This window comes from Solanum lycopersicum, chromosome 3 (genome assembly GCF_036512215.1).
Source record: "Solanum lycopersicum chromosome 3, SLM_r2.1".
Lineage (NCBI taxonomy): Eukaryota > Viridiplantae > Streptophyta > Magnoliopsida > Solanales > Solanaceae > Solanum > Solanum lycopersicum.
The window spans coordinates 32351262-32367699 of record NC_090802.1 but is presented as its reverse complement, the minus strand read 5'-3'; the positions used below and the strand labels follow the sequence as shown (position 1 = coordinate 32367699).

General features: G+C 33.6%; 1 long non-coding RNA gene across 1 annotated transcript in view; it reads left to right on the top strand.

The window, feature by feature from the left end:
- The first annotated feature begins 1842 nt into the window (after positions 1-1842).
- Positions 1843-16438, top strand: part of LOC138347218 (uncharacterized) — a 31927-nt gene continuing 17331 nt past the window's right edge. The window contains exon 1 of the long non-coding RNA XR_011219976.1: positions 1843-2027. This is a non-coding gene — a long non-coding RNA (uncharacterized lncRNA). The remainder of the gene's footprint in view (positions 2028-16438) is intronic.

Here is a 16438-nt window from a genome sequence, read left to right as displayed (position 1 = left end):
CTAGAAGAAATCTTCCTAGCAATGAATAAGAAGATAATGGTGTAGTAAACCGTGAAGATAATGACCTTAGGAGTTACATGTATTACAAGGATTAATGTAGAATAACGAGATATAAGTAAACGAGATACAATGAAAACAACCACCAACGATTGCACCTTCTGCAGTTGCACCAATGAATTAGTAATATTTTATTACTATATGGAGTAGTGCACCAATTTTAACATCCAAATGGCAGCAAAAAATGCAAAGTCAACCTATGCATTATTTTCATGCAATAATGAATAGAGGAACTAATAACTTAGATGCAAACGGTCAGTGTGGCAATGCAGAAAAATGTAATATTTCTATTAATATTAAAATTACCCTACACTAACACTAAGAAATACGCAAGAATCACCTCCCAAAGCTCCAAGGGTCTAGAAATGTGATTTTTGGGAGAAATCCCGAATTTGAGTTCTGTCCAGGTGAATCTCACTTATCGCGATCACGAGCCACTAATTTTTGCAATTGCAAAAAGTCACGGAAGAAATATCGTTATCATGAGACACTTTGTCCAGGATTCTGAAGTCTTAGAGAAAAGGGAGCTCATCGTGAACGTCATCCTATGGACCGCGATAACAAAGGACATAAAGAAGACACATCGTGATCGTGACATAGAGGATTGTGATAATAAAGATAAAATATTACATGCACCAGAAGTTGAAAGTCAACAACTCCATTTCAAATAAAAAGTCTTTGACTAGACCCTCGAGAATCGTTTGGGGTCCAATAAAAATAACAAAATTACCCTCATGGACCACTCTTAAGAATGAAACTCAAAGTTCCTTCCAAACTTAATAAGGTCTCATAAACCTTACCAACTACCTAACTAGATCAAAATTAACATTTCATACGCGACGAAACAAACAAAAATCCAATCCAATGCTTGGAACTCCAACTGTTGACCAAAGTCATCTCTACCAAGAATTTTTAACTCACGAGGGGTCAAATTACTAAAAACACATTTGATCGCATCGGGGACTACAATAACCATTCCTAGAACACAAACTAAGCACGAAAACTCTAACGGAAAGGATAAAATGGTCAATTATTAATTAAAAATAATTCACAAGAAATGAGACATTACATATACTATACATAATTTAACTCAATAGGATTCTCAGCCCTCTTCTTTAAATCCCCAGAAGAAGTGTTTGAAAATATGACACAATGAACACATAAATAATATGCACATTAATGTAAGGCATAATACAAAAATATGTCCAGTAACTTGGTCTTATTTCACATTTATACCCTCAAATTAAAGAATACACAAGTTGGTACTTAAACTTGTATAAATTTGAATAGGTAGACACTAAGTCCTACATGATCTATTACACGCAGGACACCACGTAAGACACAAATTACCATGTAGGATGTCACATAGGACTTGTGTGTCTATTTATTCAACTTTATACAAATTTAAACATCTACTTGTGTACACCTGAAGTTGAATATAATAAACTTGAGTTGATGTCATGTGAAAAGATATATTGATGTATTATGCATAAATATAACTTATGAAAAATTGTCATATTTACTTCTATACTCTAACTAAAAGGGTTATATTCACCCTCCCTTATAATTTTTTTTAACATATTTGCTCTTTTCATCTAACTTTTAGTTCATATATACCCTTCATCCATTATCTAACTCGAGAAAACTGAGAGGAAGGTGACAAAAAGAATAGAAATTAAAATTGGTGACAAGTTTGACTGAGCAAAGTAAAATTCCTTTTTGATTGATGATTAAGATAATTGAGGTGTAAAATATAAGTTTTAAAACTTTTAGCTTTTAAAAGATATTCAAATAAACCCAATTCCCAATTTTCTTCGCTCTTCTCTTACAAGATGGGTATCTTCATTGTTGCGAAGATTTGTGTCTCCATTGTTGTGACTTCCCAATAACCTTCTTCTCTAGTTGAGACAACTTCGATCTATCATGTTCGTCTTAATATTGTTCTTCACCATCGTCATCTACCCCTCAAGGTAACAGTGTTTCCTTTTCTTTGATAGTTTGGGTTTTGAAATTGTAAAGGTTGAAGATTGATTGAGTTGTTTTTATATATAAATTTCTGTGTTATTTTGAATTATAATCTTTTGCTTCCATGGAAACTTCTCTTATAAATTATTCAACAAAACTCAAGCTAACAACTGAAGCAAAGAATCAAACATTTTAAAAAAAATCAACATATAACTAACCTCAATAGTTGTTCTAGAGGATATCAAACTAAATCTTGAATGTCTAAGCATGACTCATTAAAGGGAAATACTGAACTTTTATTTCCTTAAAGTCACATATGTCAAGGGAATAGATTAAAGCAAAAGAGACAAAGTCAGGTGATATCATACGACCAAGGTGGATATCTAACATGGGCTTTCCTTGAGAAAAACAAATTTGCAGAAAACAAATGCTGAAAAATCCACAACTAAGAATCAAAATATGAAGAATTAAAAAAGAATTTTTCAAAGCTAGCAAAAAATTACAATAAAATGGAGGTTCCAATGAATACTATTACTAGTACTAGTACTAAGTAGGCGTCTTTTTTTTTATTATTATATGAATTTTGTTGATATTTCAGATTTAGCCAAATGATACTGGTGGAAGGTAACCAAACTTCTGATTTATTACATGCATTTTTATAACAAAAATAGAAATGAATGGATAAGAGATTGCTCTTGTGACTTGGAATGAACCTTTATTGATAGAGGAAAGGAATAACGATGGATTTCTATAGGGCATCTTCAATTGGGTGGGTTTGAAATGACTTAAAGTTGATCAATATAGATTTAAATATTTTTTAGATTTATTTTAGTGTTCTGCAAATGCCAAAAAGTGTTTAAGCTAAAATAAGTATAAGTTGGGGTTGTCATGTTTTATTTTTATTTGGTATTATTATTAAAAAAATTAAGCCATGTTTTTTCATTTTAACTTTATGTTATACATTTGCATTGAAAATTTATATTTTTTACGTTATATCTTACTTAATTAGATCATAGAAGGAGTTCGTAAGAAGATGATGCATGTAACTACAAGAAGTGTTGTGATTAATACACTGAGTGTTATAATTATTACAATAAGTGTTGTGATTGTTACAATAAGTGCCGTGATTATTACAACAGTTTCTATAATATAATTTTGAAAAAGCACCAGTTGTTATATTTATAATTATTTACCCTATTTCATTATGTGGTTTAGAAAGTAACCTTCAAAGTTATCTGAATGGATAATGAATTTATTTTTTTATTACATTTTGATTTTATTACTTTTACATGTAAATTATGCATCCATGAGTCTAAGTAAAAAATGAACATCTCCTGCTAGAAGTATATATAAAAGAAGAATCAGTATACTGGTCGGCGATGCGCCGACTGCTCCTTTCAATGTCCTTCTTGGCATGGATTTTCACCACATATTTTTCATAACTTTATATGATCAAAGTCGACATCGCTGAACCATTCAACACGTCGATGAACCAAGTATTTTCGTTGAGTTGGTCTTATCCATGGATTGACTTGCTGAAGGTCCACTTGGCGAGTCGCTGAGTAGCTTTGACAAGTACCAACCTAGATTTTCTTCATATTTTTAAAACTTTTTTGCTCCTTTTTACCGGGTAACACCCTTGCCTTGCTATTTTGTCTTCATTATTGCAAATTAACATTTTAACATTAGTTTAGAGCATGAAATAGGTATTGAGGGCACTAAAACTTTGAATCTTGAGTTGAAATCGTGACTCATAACATACCCATTCCAAAAAAGGATACACATCCTATTGCTGAGTTATCTCCGGCCAATCCTTCACGCGATATGTGAAACCAATTAGGTATGCAAATAACAATTTGGAATAACTGGCTGATAGATATCCAAACTTAAGAGGTTCTTTAACTTTTAAGTTGGGATTATGTAAGTTTTTTCGTCTTTAGAAAGATTTAAATAAAATAAAAATTGGAATAGTTCTTTTGATCGTCTATTTTAAGAAGTTACTTATAAGTTGACGATACTAGTATAAGATTTCAAATGAGTTTAGTTTACCAAATTCTTTGACGTCAAACTTATAGACATCAAAAAGAAGAAATTTGGATGTATTATGGCATGAAAATTTGTTTTGGAATGAAAAAGTTTACTATTGACTTAAGTTGCCACAAGGAAATGTGTATGATGATGAAAAAATAATAACTAAGTTAAAGAGGTGACGATGAAAAATTCTTGAGGCGATGAGCAAGAGTTGTAAGAGAAATGAACATATCCAATCCAAATATCTTAGTAAAGGTGTAAAATATTGTTGTGCTTGCTTTATTTTGTTCATAGCATTCTTTGCGGAAAATATTTGAATACAAATATTCTAAAAAGATGGATTTTTCTCTCGGCTGATAGAGAAACATTTTTTTTCTTATCCATGGAGTTGTATTAGCTATGATATTACAATTTAGCATCTGTTGGAAACGGTGAACCACTTTGAAGCACTTTAGAGGTTGTGCGCACCCTGCTATGATGTCCACCAACCGATGAAGTGTGGCAAGCCTCGAGAATCACATATACTTTCACTTTAGATACACACCTTCTAATTGTGTGACCTGCACAATCTCTAAATAGGTATGGTTCATCACATAAGTACCTATTTAAATTGAACAAGAACCTCTTTTCTTTCAAAAATTAAAGCCTTTGGGCATAATCCCACGCACTACATAGTTAGAAGTCAGTATACAAAGGTGAATTTCCCTGGGTTATCCTCATGACTAATTCTTTGGGGAATTATGACACAATGTCCCTCTCATCAAGACAAAAAATATTGGTTTCTGGCTGAGACAAGTGATCTGCCACTTGGTTGTCACACCTCTTTCGATATTTTACCTTAAAATTTAACTCTTGAAACAAAAACACCGACCGAATTAACCTTGTCTTTGAATCTTTCTTATCTATCAAATATCTAATTACAACATGATCCATGTGCACCACCACTTTAGTTCCCAACAAATACTTTCTAAAATTTTAAAACACATACACACAACTAGCAATTCTTGCTCCGTGGTGATTTGATTATTTCAAGCCACATTTAAGGTCTTGATTGCATACTAAACATCATGAAATAGTTTTCCTCTTCGTTGATCAAGAATTGCCCTAAAAGAAACATTACTGGCATCACAAATGAGTTCAAACAGAATACTCCAATCGGGTGTAATAATGATTGGGGCTGACACTAGTGTTTCCTTCAAGCACAAACATGATTTTATGTAAGTGTCATTAAAGGTTAATGTAGATTCCTTATCTAGAGACTTCCAAATAGGGTGAGCTACTTTAGAAAAAATCCTTTATAAACCGCCTGTAGAAATCCAGATGGCCTAGAAAAATTTGGACACCTTTTACCAAAATAGGAGGAGGTAGTTAGCTTGATCCACTTAAATTCCTTCTCCTATAATTTTATGCCTCAAAACAATATCCACTTTAACCATGAAATGCCACCTTCCCCAATTTAGAACAAATTGGTTTCCACACACCTTTGTAGTACCTGACAAATGTGTTTAATACATGCTTCAAATGAATCACCAACAACCGGAAAATCATCATAAAGTCTTCCATTGAGTCTTCAACCATATCTGCAAAAATAGAAGGCATACATCGTTGGAATATTATCGAAGCATTGCCCAACCCATAAGACATTCTATTGAAAGAAAAATTTCCACAGAGACATGTAAAAGTAATTTTTTAATTAATTTTCTGATGCAATTAAAATCTTGTTGTATCCGAAATACCCATCTTAAAAGCCATACCATACAAGCCTCACAAGTCTATAAAGCATTTTTATCACACCCCGAGCCTACACCCTGGGCGGGACTAACACTTGAGAACCATTGCCGGCCCCAAGCAAACCCTTGATATGGCTTACTTACTCAGTGAAAGACTTCAGTTATCAAATATAACTTATATAAAACCTAGAGTGTTATAAAGAAAACATTAAACCCTCCAATAAGGCAAACTCATGTTTCAACAATAAGATAATGAAAATTAAAAGACTAAAGAACTAATATATGACTTTTTATGAAGCCTTTAAAACAAATGATATGGACGTCGGGGAAAGACCTACGACATCTGAATGAAGTATCTAATACAAAAAGGGATCCTCCGGAAAGCAAGGAAGCTCACCACAAAACTCTTAATGCTTAACTGGATCAATGAAGCATTGGATGTTGATCCTAGCTGCATATATATTCATCATAAAAAGACGCATGACAAATGGAATTAGTACATTATATCTACGTTCATCCGAGGGAAATACTAAAAAAAGACATAAGCTTGAAAGGATCTAAAGGAACAAACCTGGTCTCAACTAAACTGAACTCATTTCAATATAAAACAATAATGTAAATTTAATATAAAGAAAGCTTTTAAAACATGGATGGAAACTTTATGTACTTAGAAATACAATAATACTCTAGGTGCATGCAAAGATACAACATAAAATCTGAATGTATACAAAAATACAAAAATAGTGTTGTGGGATTTTTCTAATAGACAATTATCATGTAAGAGTTATTGTAATGATAGATTTTTCTAATAGACAATTATCATGTAAGAGTTATTGTAATGATACATCATTTTGCCTTACACTGCCAAGACTATCCTATACCTTGCCGAGGGTATAGAAACTTTTTACTTATTTGATCCACTAGTATATGTTAAAAAGAACTAAGAAATCATCTAAAAATTACAAAACTTTTCTACCCATGATGGCTACATAGTTTATGGGGGCTGGGAGTTGTTTGAACTCTCCTCCATATCGGTACTGAATACTACTCTCAAAATATAATACTAGCTCTTATGTTTCAAAAACATACTTCTTTCTATGATTTGAGATGATTTTATCAAAACCTTAGATCAAAGGATATCTTGAAAATCAAAATTTCCTCTCATTCTTAATTGTAAAAGCATTACTCTTTACTGAAAACTAGCTCAAAGGCTCTTTGGAAATCTGAGTTTCCTTTATTATTTATATGTGAAACGTTTTAAGATCTATGTGAATACATTGTTCCATATACTCTTTACTGAAATAAACTTCAATATTTACTCTTTTATCTTAATCAACTTGAACTTTGAGTTTTAAAACAAAGTAAAAACATTTGGAGAAGACTTTTGGAAAACTCTAAGAACTTCTCTTGACTTGACTCTTACTTCTCTTAACTTTCCTTGAATTGATTTATGGATTTAAGGGTCATGATGATTTCATGTTATTTTAGTGTACCTTAGAGTGTAGGAATCAAGTAGAAAATATAGGCACATTTCAAAGGAATTACTACAAAAAAATTGGGAAAGAAGTAGAAGACCGGGTGTCCCTGGCATGGGACGCCAAACCCAAAAGTTTAGTGTTGAAGATTTTGTGTCAAAATTTTAGAGAATTCGTTTGAGCGCGTTGAGATACGCCGCACCCCACCCCTTTTCCCCAGATTTTTGACGAACTTCATTGGTCGTATTTAAATCTAAACCTTCTTAACTCAATTGAGTATTTTTTCAACCACTTAGGTTCGACTATATAACAAAAATATGCAAGAATCTCATCAAAGCAACACCTAATTTCATGAATTTGAACCCAAAAACTTCCCAAGAACTCATCTGTCAAGATTCAAACAAAACTTTGAATAATATTCATCAAGAACTCAATTTCACTTATCGCAAGAACGATAATATGCTAAAATAAATCATGATTGGTATGTTGGTGAACTGACCCTATGCTATGTGATCTCATATACCTCGTAGGGATCACCACTTTACGAAATCCGCAAGCAATTCTTCAAGAACTTGATGATTTCCTTGCTTTTCCTTGTCTTTTCTCCTTTTCTTTTTATCTTTTCTCAAAACTGTAACTTGCTTTTAAAAAGCGTCAATTGAATCCAATCATCTTAGACCCCAACTTAATTACCATAAATGAAAACGATTAATTAGGCGGTGAAAAAACCATAATGCCTTTCAAAAATCTGGTTTTGACTGTTGTTTATCTAGACAACCCAACATCAAATGGACATATCTCATTTATACGAACTCGAAACTGAGCAAACTCACTAGCGTTGGAAGGATAATCCAAATATATTAGTACGGTATATTTTAGCCCACCTAACTTATCCTGATCTAAGAGTTATGGTCTTTTATAGTTGACCCAAAACTCTTAATTTTCTCAAATATCCAGATTTTTCATTTTCTTTAAATTGACTCTTTCTAATTCTATCTCTTTCTAGTTCTTTTAAATAGAGAGATGTTACTAAATATTCTCCTAGAAAAAATTCATTGTTGAATGAGATTAATCTTAATAGTCTAAGGATGTAATATCAACCATTCTGTTCAAACACCTAACAAGCAAATCTAGCACATCAAGCATATAAAATTAAAGAGTACTAAGAAGATAATTTGTAACTTAATTTGGAAATTCTCCGGATTAAAAAAGATGTGGATATGTCTTATTCATATCTTTCTCAGCTTTCCAAGTAGCTTTCTCAAAAAAAGAAGGTTCCTCTAAAGAACTTTGACTGATGCTACCTTTTTTGTTCTCAACTAGCAAACTTGGCAATCTAGAATCTGAACAAGAATATCCTCATAAAAGAAGCTATACATTATACCAATATCTTCCGTTGGTATGATTAGTTAAGGATCTCCCATGCATATCTTCAATAAGGAAACATGAAATATCGAATGAACCGCTACTAACTCTTGTGGTAGATCCAACCTGTTAGCTACATTACTGATCCTTTCCGATGTTCTTTAAAGGACAATATAAGAGGGAGTAATCTTTCCCTTCTAACCAAATCTCATAATATATTTCATGGATGAAACTTTCAAGTAGACCCATAATCTAATTCAAATTCTAACTCCCTTCTCCTAACATCAATATATGATTTATGACAACTCTGCGATGTTTTCTACCTCTCTTGAATAACTTTAATCTTCTCCATAACTTGATAATCTAAGTTTGGTACTTTCAGCCTAGCTTCACCAACCTAAAACCATTCAATAGGAGATATAAAGTTTCTCCTATATAGAGATTCAAAAGGAGCCATTTGGATGCTAGAGTGATAACTATTATTGTAAGCAAACTCAATGACAGGTAGGTGATCATGCCAATTACCTTTGAAATCAAACACACAGGCCCTTATCGTATATTCTAAAGTCTTGATAGTGTGCTCTACTCGACCATCTGTTTGAGGATGAAAATCAGTACTTAAGTTTACCTTTGAACCGAAGCCTTTCTAGAATAACTTCCAAAAACAATGCAGTAAATGGCACACCTTCACTAAAATAATGGAAATGGAATTCCATGAAGTATTAATACCTCTTGAATGTATAACTTGGCATAGTCCTCTGCTAAATGAGTAGTCTTTACCGGCAAAAAGTAGGCTGATTTTGTCATTTTATCGACAATTCCCAATACGAATCATGTTGCCTGCGAGACCTTGGTAAGCCTGTGATGAAGTCCTTATTAATCATCTCTCACTTCTATTCTGGAAGTTCTATATTCTAAACCATACCACTCCACCAGTAAACTTCTCTCAAGTCGCGATACATATTTATGGAACCCAGATGAATCTAATATCTGGAGATATAATGTTTCTCCATGATCCCTTTTTAGAGTTCATCCACCTTGGTTCACACAACCTACCTTGATACCTCAATACACCATCTCCTCCTTGTTCGAAATTCAATACTTTTGCTTATGAACATTTGCCTTCAATTAAAGCAAAATAGGATCTTTGTCTTGATTTCTTTTATACTTCTGACACTAATGATGATCCATCCCCATTCATTACCTCTACGCCTTCTTTTGTTGAATCCATTAGTCGAACTCTTAACAATGTAAGTTTGTGCTCATATTTTACTAGCTCTTTCTTATCTTTCTCGAAAAAGGCGGTACTACCCATAGATAACCTACTCAACGTATCAACAACATTTGCCTTATCTGGGTGGTAAAGAATACAAATGTCATAATCCTTGAGTAATCCTAACCACCTCTTTTATCTGAGATTAAGATCTTTCTAATTAAACACATATTGAAGAATCTTATGATAAGTGAACACATCCAAATGAACACCATAAAGATAATGGCGCCATATTTCTAAAGCAAAAACTACGACATTCAACTCTAGATCATGGGTTGGGTAGTACCTATCATGAACTTCTAACCGTCTGGAGCATAAGCTATAACTTTGTCATTCTACATTAAAACACAACCCAAACCAACTCTAAGCGCATCATAATAAACAACGAAGCCTTGCGTACCTTCTTGTAAGGTCAAACTTGGGAAGTAGCCAATCTCTTTTTAAATTTTTGAAAGCTTTTTCCCAAGCTTCAGACATTGAAACTTTACTGTCTTCTGAGTTAGCTTGGCCAAAGGCTATGAAATATATGAGATCCTCTCTAGAGACCTTCTATAATAGCTAGACAAACCCAAGAAAATCCTAATAACAGTTGGAGATGTGGGTCTAGGCCAATCATGCACTGCCACTATTTTTTGAGTATTGACATTAATTACCTCTCTTGACATAATATGGCCTAAGAATGCCATATACTCAAGAGAAAACTTACACTTAGAGAACTTGACATACAAATCTCTATCGTTTAGAGTTTGGAATACTATTCTAAGATGACTAGCATGATCTTCTTCATTTCTTGAATATATTAGTATGTAATCAATCAATATGACAATAAACATATCTAAATAACGTTTAAATACTCTACTCATAAGGTCCATGAGTGCTGGATGTGCATTGGTCAAACCAAATGACAAACTAGGAACTCATAATGACCATAACGAGTCCCAAATTTTGTCTTTGGAATATCACATTCCCTTACTCTTAACTAATGGCAGCCTGATATGAGGTATATCTTAGAGAAACAAGTATCACCCTAAAAGTGATTGAGAAGATTATCAATTCTCGGAAGATGATATTATTCTTGATGGTAACCTTATTTAACTGACGTTAATATTTATACATCCTAAAGGAACCATCCTTCTTGTTTACAAAAAAGACCAGAGTGCCCCAAGGTGAGACACTTGGTCAAATAAAATCCTTATCAAGGAGATTTTTCAACTGCTTCTTCAAATTTTTTAACTCTGCAGGTGCCATTTTATATGGAAGAAAATATATAGGACAAGTATCTTGAAGAATGTCTATACTGAAGTCTATTGCTCTCTCAGGAGGGACTCTGAGAAGATCATATGGAAAGACTTCTAGAAAATCTTTTACTACTGAAATTAATAAGAAGTATCTCAACACTAGAATCATCAACTCGGTCTAAGTAATAGACACACCCCTTGGAAACCAACTTTTTTTCCTTAAGGTACGAAATGAAATCATCCTTGGGCACTGCTGAACTACAATTCAACTCTAAGACTGGTTTGGAAAGTAAAACTTGAAAACTCAAGTTATTTAATCAATTGAGGCATAACATGCATGAATTCTTTATATACCAAAAAAGACATCAAATATACCATTTTTAACTTAACTTAATCAGCCATGGTGCTCTTGTGATTGATGAAAACATGACAATCACAATAGACTTTCTCTGCTGAATACACTCACCAACAGGTGTAAAAACACTGAAGGGCTCACTAAGTTTCTAAGGTATAACATTAAGACTCATTGCCAACATACGGAGTTACAATGGTAAAACTCACTCCTAGATCTAGCAAAGCATAAACATTAAATTTAAAGACTTGGATCATACCAGTGATAAAATCTGAAAAGTTCTCTTGATCTTGGCGACTAGTGATAGAACATAGGAGGTTTACTCTTCCACCAGTACCTGAACTAGCCCCTCTAGGTACAACTCTGTCTGCTGGAGCAACTAAAGAAGACTGGGCTCTATTGCCACCAGTACCATTACACTGCTTGTTCTTTAGACACTCTATCATAAAATTACCATTATCGTCACACTTAAAGCAACCAATGAAGCCATCAAGACACACCCATGAGTGGTTCTTACCACTCTGACCAAATGCAGGAGGCATACTACCCCCTTGTGCCATACTACCATGAGAATAGGAAGGTTTAGCTCTGAAATTCTTTTTATTGTACTCCCTTTTGTTCTTTGGTGAAGGTGCACTAGCAAATGATAGAGCAATTCACTTCTGTTTCTGTTGGAAGGATGACGGATTGACATTACTCTTCTTCTGCCTAGACTCATTCCCTGATGTCTTATCACTCTTATTCTTAAAATCTTCTCTATCCCTCAACGTTTTCTCCTGAACATGTTGCACATTGATCATAAGACAGATGAGATAACTTAACACTAATTATACTCATTCTACTCCTCATGTTAGCAACCATCTCAGGAGCATAGCGAGCAAGTTGTGTGAACCTCCAACTATAATAATGAAAAATTAAAGAATCTTGCTTAAGTGTGAGGAAATCTCGTACGTTAGCCTCTCTAAGTTCTTTGCGAAGTAAATTCCCCAAAAAGGCCTCCTCAAAGTAAGCCCAACTCGTAAGTGGTGCTCCGTCAACTCAGGTCTTCTTCCATTGGTCGAACCATATCCTAGAGGCACCCTTCATTTGGTATGAAATTAGCTCCACCCTTTCAGTATTAGCAATGTGCATGATTTCAAAAACTTTTCAAAGCTCATCAACAAAATTATTTGGATCCTCAGTAACACTAGAACACCAGTGAAGCTTGGAGGATTTATTCTTAAGAACTCTCGAATCCTTGAAGTTTTATCCACTTTATATCGATTCCCTATCTGTTGCCCAACTTGATTGGTCACTACTTGTCTCAACATTCGGATAGCTACACAGAATTCAGCATTGGTGACCTCTCCTTGGGGTTGCACTCCTGGGGCATTAGGTACCCCTTATTTCTGTGGTTCAACATTCCTTCTAGCTTGATGACCATTGACAACTCTTCGTGGAGGCATCACCTGAAATACATGCACAAACATAGATCAAATTCTAGCACACAAAATGAGTGTCAAAGAAGTGAAATAATTTCCTAAGTGTTGCGGTTTTCTAATAGTAGATGTGGTGCGCTTCACAGCCATAACGAAGACTCTATAAACACATATACAGACTCACTAGGACTTTTTAACTCTGTTCTAGGATATCAAATTTTTCACGCCCTGATCCTACACTCTAGGAGGGAATGACTTGAGAATCAATGCTAACCCAAGAAAACCCTTGGCCTGAGTTACTTACCTAGTGGAAGACATCACTTATTAAATATAACTCATATAAAACTTAGATTTTTATAAAGAAAACATTCAACTATCCAATAAGGTAAACTCAAGTCTCAACATAAGATAATTAAAATGAAAAGACTAAAGAAGAATACTCTAACTATCTATGAAGCCTATAAACAAATGAGATGGACGTCAGGACAAGATACACAAAATCCGAATTAACTAATTAACAATGAAAGCAATAAAAGGGATCCTCTGGAAAGCAACTAGGCTCACTACAAAACTCTGAATGCTCAACTAGATCAATGAAACACTAGATGTTGATACTGGTTACTTCTATCTTCATCATAAAATAGTTTTTCCTAAATTACTTTGATTCATTCATATATTGTATGTACATATATATATATATATATATATATGTATATACATATATATATGTATATACATATTGAGATATATATAAGATGAAGGCCAATTGACATTATTACATTGAATGTATGAGTATGCGAGTTGGAATTCTAAAATAAATTAGGCTTGAAAAAGAGTAAAAAGAAACACTTACCTTGGATCTACTCAACTCAAGAATACTTTAACCCAATATAAATAAGTAAGACACATGAGGTATATATATAAAGGTTGTAAAACAATGTAAATAACTTAATTCGTTAAAGAAACACAATAACAAACTCAAGTTTACTTATACATGAAGTAATATAGTTTCTGTAGAATATTCTCTAACCGACAACCATCATTATGAGCCTAAGTGATGGTACAACGTTTTACCTCACATTGCAAGAGGACCGTCCTATACCTTTTGTTGTCAATATAGGACCTGAATTACTAAGTGAATCCACTAGTCTATTTCAAAAAGCACTAAGGAATCATCTAAAAAGTATGACCCTTCTTCTGTCCATGATGACTACATAGTCTATGGGGGCTTGTGTTATTTTGAACTCGCATCCCTATATCGGTACTCAATACTACTTAGCTCATATGTTTTTAAAATAACTTCTTCTTTGATTTTTGATAATTGCTCAAACTTAACTTAAAATATCTCTTGGAAATTAACATTTCCTCTTTACAAAAAACTAGCCCAAAGGCTCTGTTGGAAATCTCAGTTTCCTTTCTTGCTCGAAATGTGAAAACATTTATAACTATTAGGGAATACTTAGTTCCCTTATAACTTTTTAGAAATGAACTCAAATTTTTACTCTTTTCTTAACTTTCAACTTGAGACTTAAAACAAACTTAAAACGTTTGTTAAAGACTCTAGAAACTCTAACAACTCACTTTGACTTATTCCTTGACTTTTAAACTTGGCTCTTAACTTCCCTTAAATTTGATATTTTTTATTAAAGGATGAAACTCATGTTCTTAGATGACTTTTATATGTTTAGAAGTCATTTAAAGTAGTTAGAATCAATAGGAAGTGTAAAAACACTTTAGAACGACTAAATAAATTGAACAATGGCATTTAGGAGAAAAACGAGGATTTAGGCACATCCGGGCGCGCCACGCCAGCCCCAAATGTCTGGGTCTTGATCATGGAACACTGGTGACACACACTGATAGGCCTCAGGTTCAGTGGCCACTTTTATGCACAGTGCAGGCACACCACGCCAACGTTTCTGGCACTATGTGGGCGTGTCGCGCTACTTGTTACTTCAGGTAAATTCTGAAAACTTTTACTCCCATTTTCTGATCTTAAATCATTTTAAATCGATTCTTTTTGTACAATTCTCCTTATATTAATGTACCCAAATCATACACAAGGATCTAACTCAAATAATTCAAGAAACAACACTGTAATCCTCAAGGAACTCCTAAATCTCAACCAATGTTCAAGAACAGATGCAATTCAAGAACAACATTCAATAACATTCAAAATACAATCTTTTAGGTTAAAATCACATTGAATAAAACATGTTTGTCACGTGGGTGAATGAACCCAACGTTAACATAGACTCACATACCCTGATAGGGATCACCCCGACGAATTCCACTCGCAAAGCTTGATGTTCTTGGCAAATAATTGACTTCTCTCCCTTATTTTCTTCTTTTTTCTCTTCTTCAAGCCCTATGAATAATTTTAAGTTTTCCAAACTTAACTAATTTAATTTTTACCCCAATAAATCCCAAAACGAATAAGGAAATTATTTAGAGAAAAGACTAGTTTGCCCTTCCCTAAATCCGGATTTGGACTTCCCTCAATCCAACAACACAACTTTTAAAAGGCATATCTTACTAACACGATATCGAAATCACGCAAATTCTACGACGTTGGAAAAATTATTCCAAGATATTTCCACTCATATACTGAAGCACCTCCAAGTCATCCTGATCTAGAAGTTATGACTTTTTGAAAATGACCAAAAACTCAATTTCTTAACTTCAATTTTTTTCCAGGTTTTCTTTCCCTTTCTATCCAAAAATGATTAATTTTAGTTTCTTAGCTTATTCTTAGCTAGTTGAAGTTGAGAGATGTTACAATATCTCCCCCTTGGGAACATTCATACTGAATGATATTTTTTTTACAAAGCTAAGGGTAGCAACATCATATTCAGCATTCAATCAAGCACAAACTAGTAACAACATGCTTACTCAAAATATAAATAGTTTAAGAAAAGAATTAGTACCTTGATCTACATCTTTTCCGGATTCAAGGACATGTGGATAAATTTTCATCATATCCTTTTCAACTTCCTAAATACTTTTTCAACAAATTTGTTCCTCCATAGGACTTTAACTGATGTTGCCTTTTTTTTCTAAACTTTCGAACTTGGCAATCAAAAATTTGAACCTGAATCTCCTCATAAGATAAGATATCCTTAATCCCAACATTCTCAGTTGTACAATCAATGAATGATCACCCATGAACTTTTTCAACATAGATATTTGAAACACTAGATGAACTGTTGCTAACTCTTGTTGTAGCTCTAACTCATAAGCAACATTATCAATCTTTTTGGCTATGCGATAAGGTCCAATATATGGGGCACTAAGTTTTCCCTTCTTACCAAACCTCATAACACCTTCCATGGGTGAAACCTTCAAGTATACCCAGTTATCCACTTTGAACTCCAATAGTCTTCTCCTGACATTTGTGTAGGATTTTTGACTACTCTATGCCGTTTTCAATCTCTCATGAATCACTTTCACCTTCTCCATAGATTGGTGAACTATATCTGGTCCTATCAATCATGCTTCACCAACATTGGACCACCCAATAGAAGATCTACATCT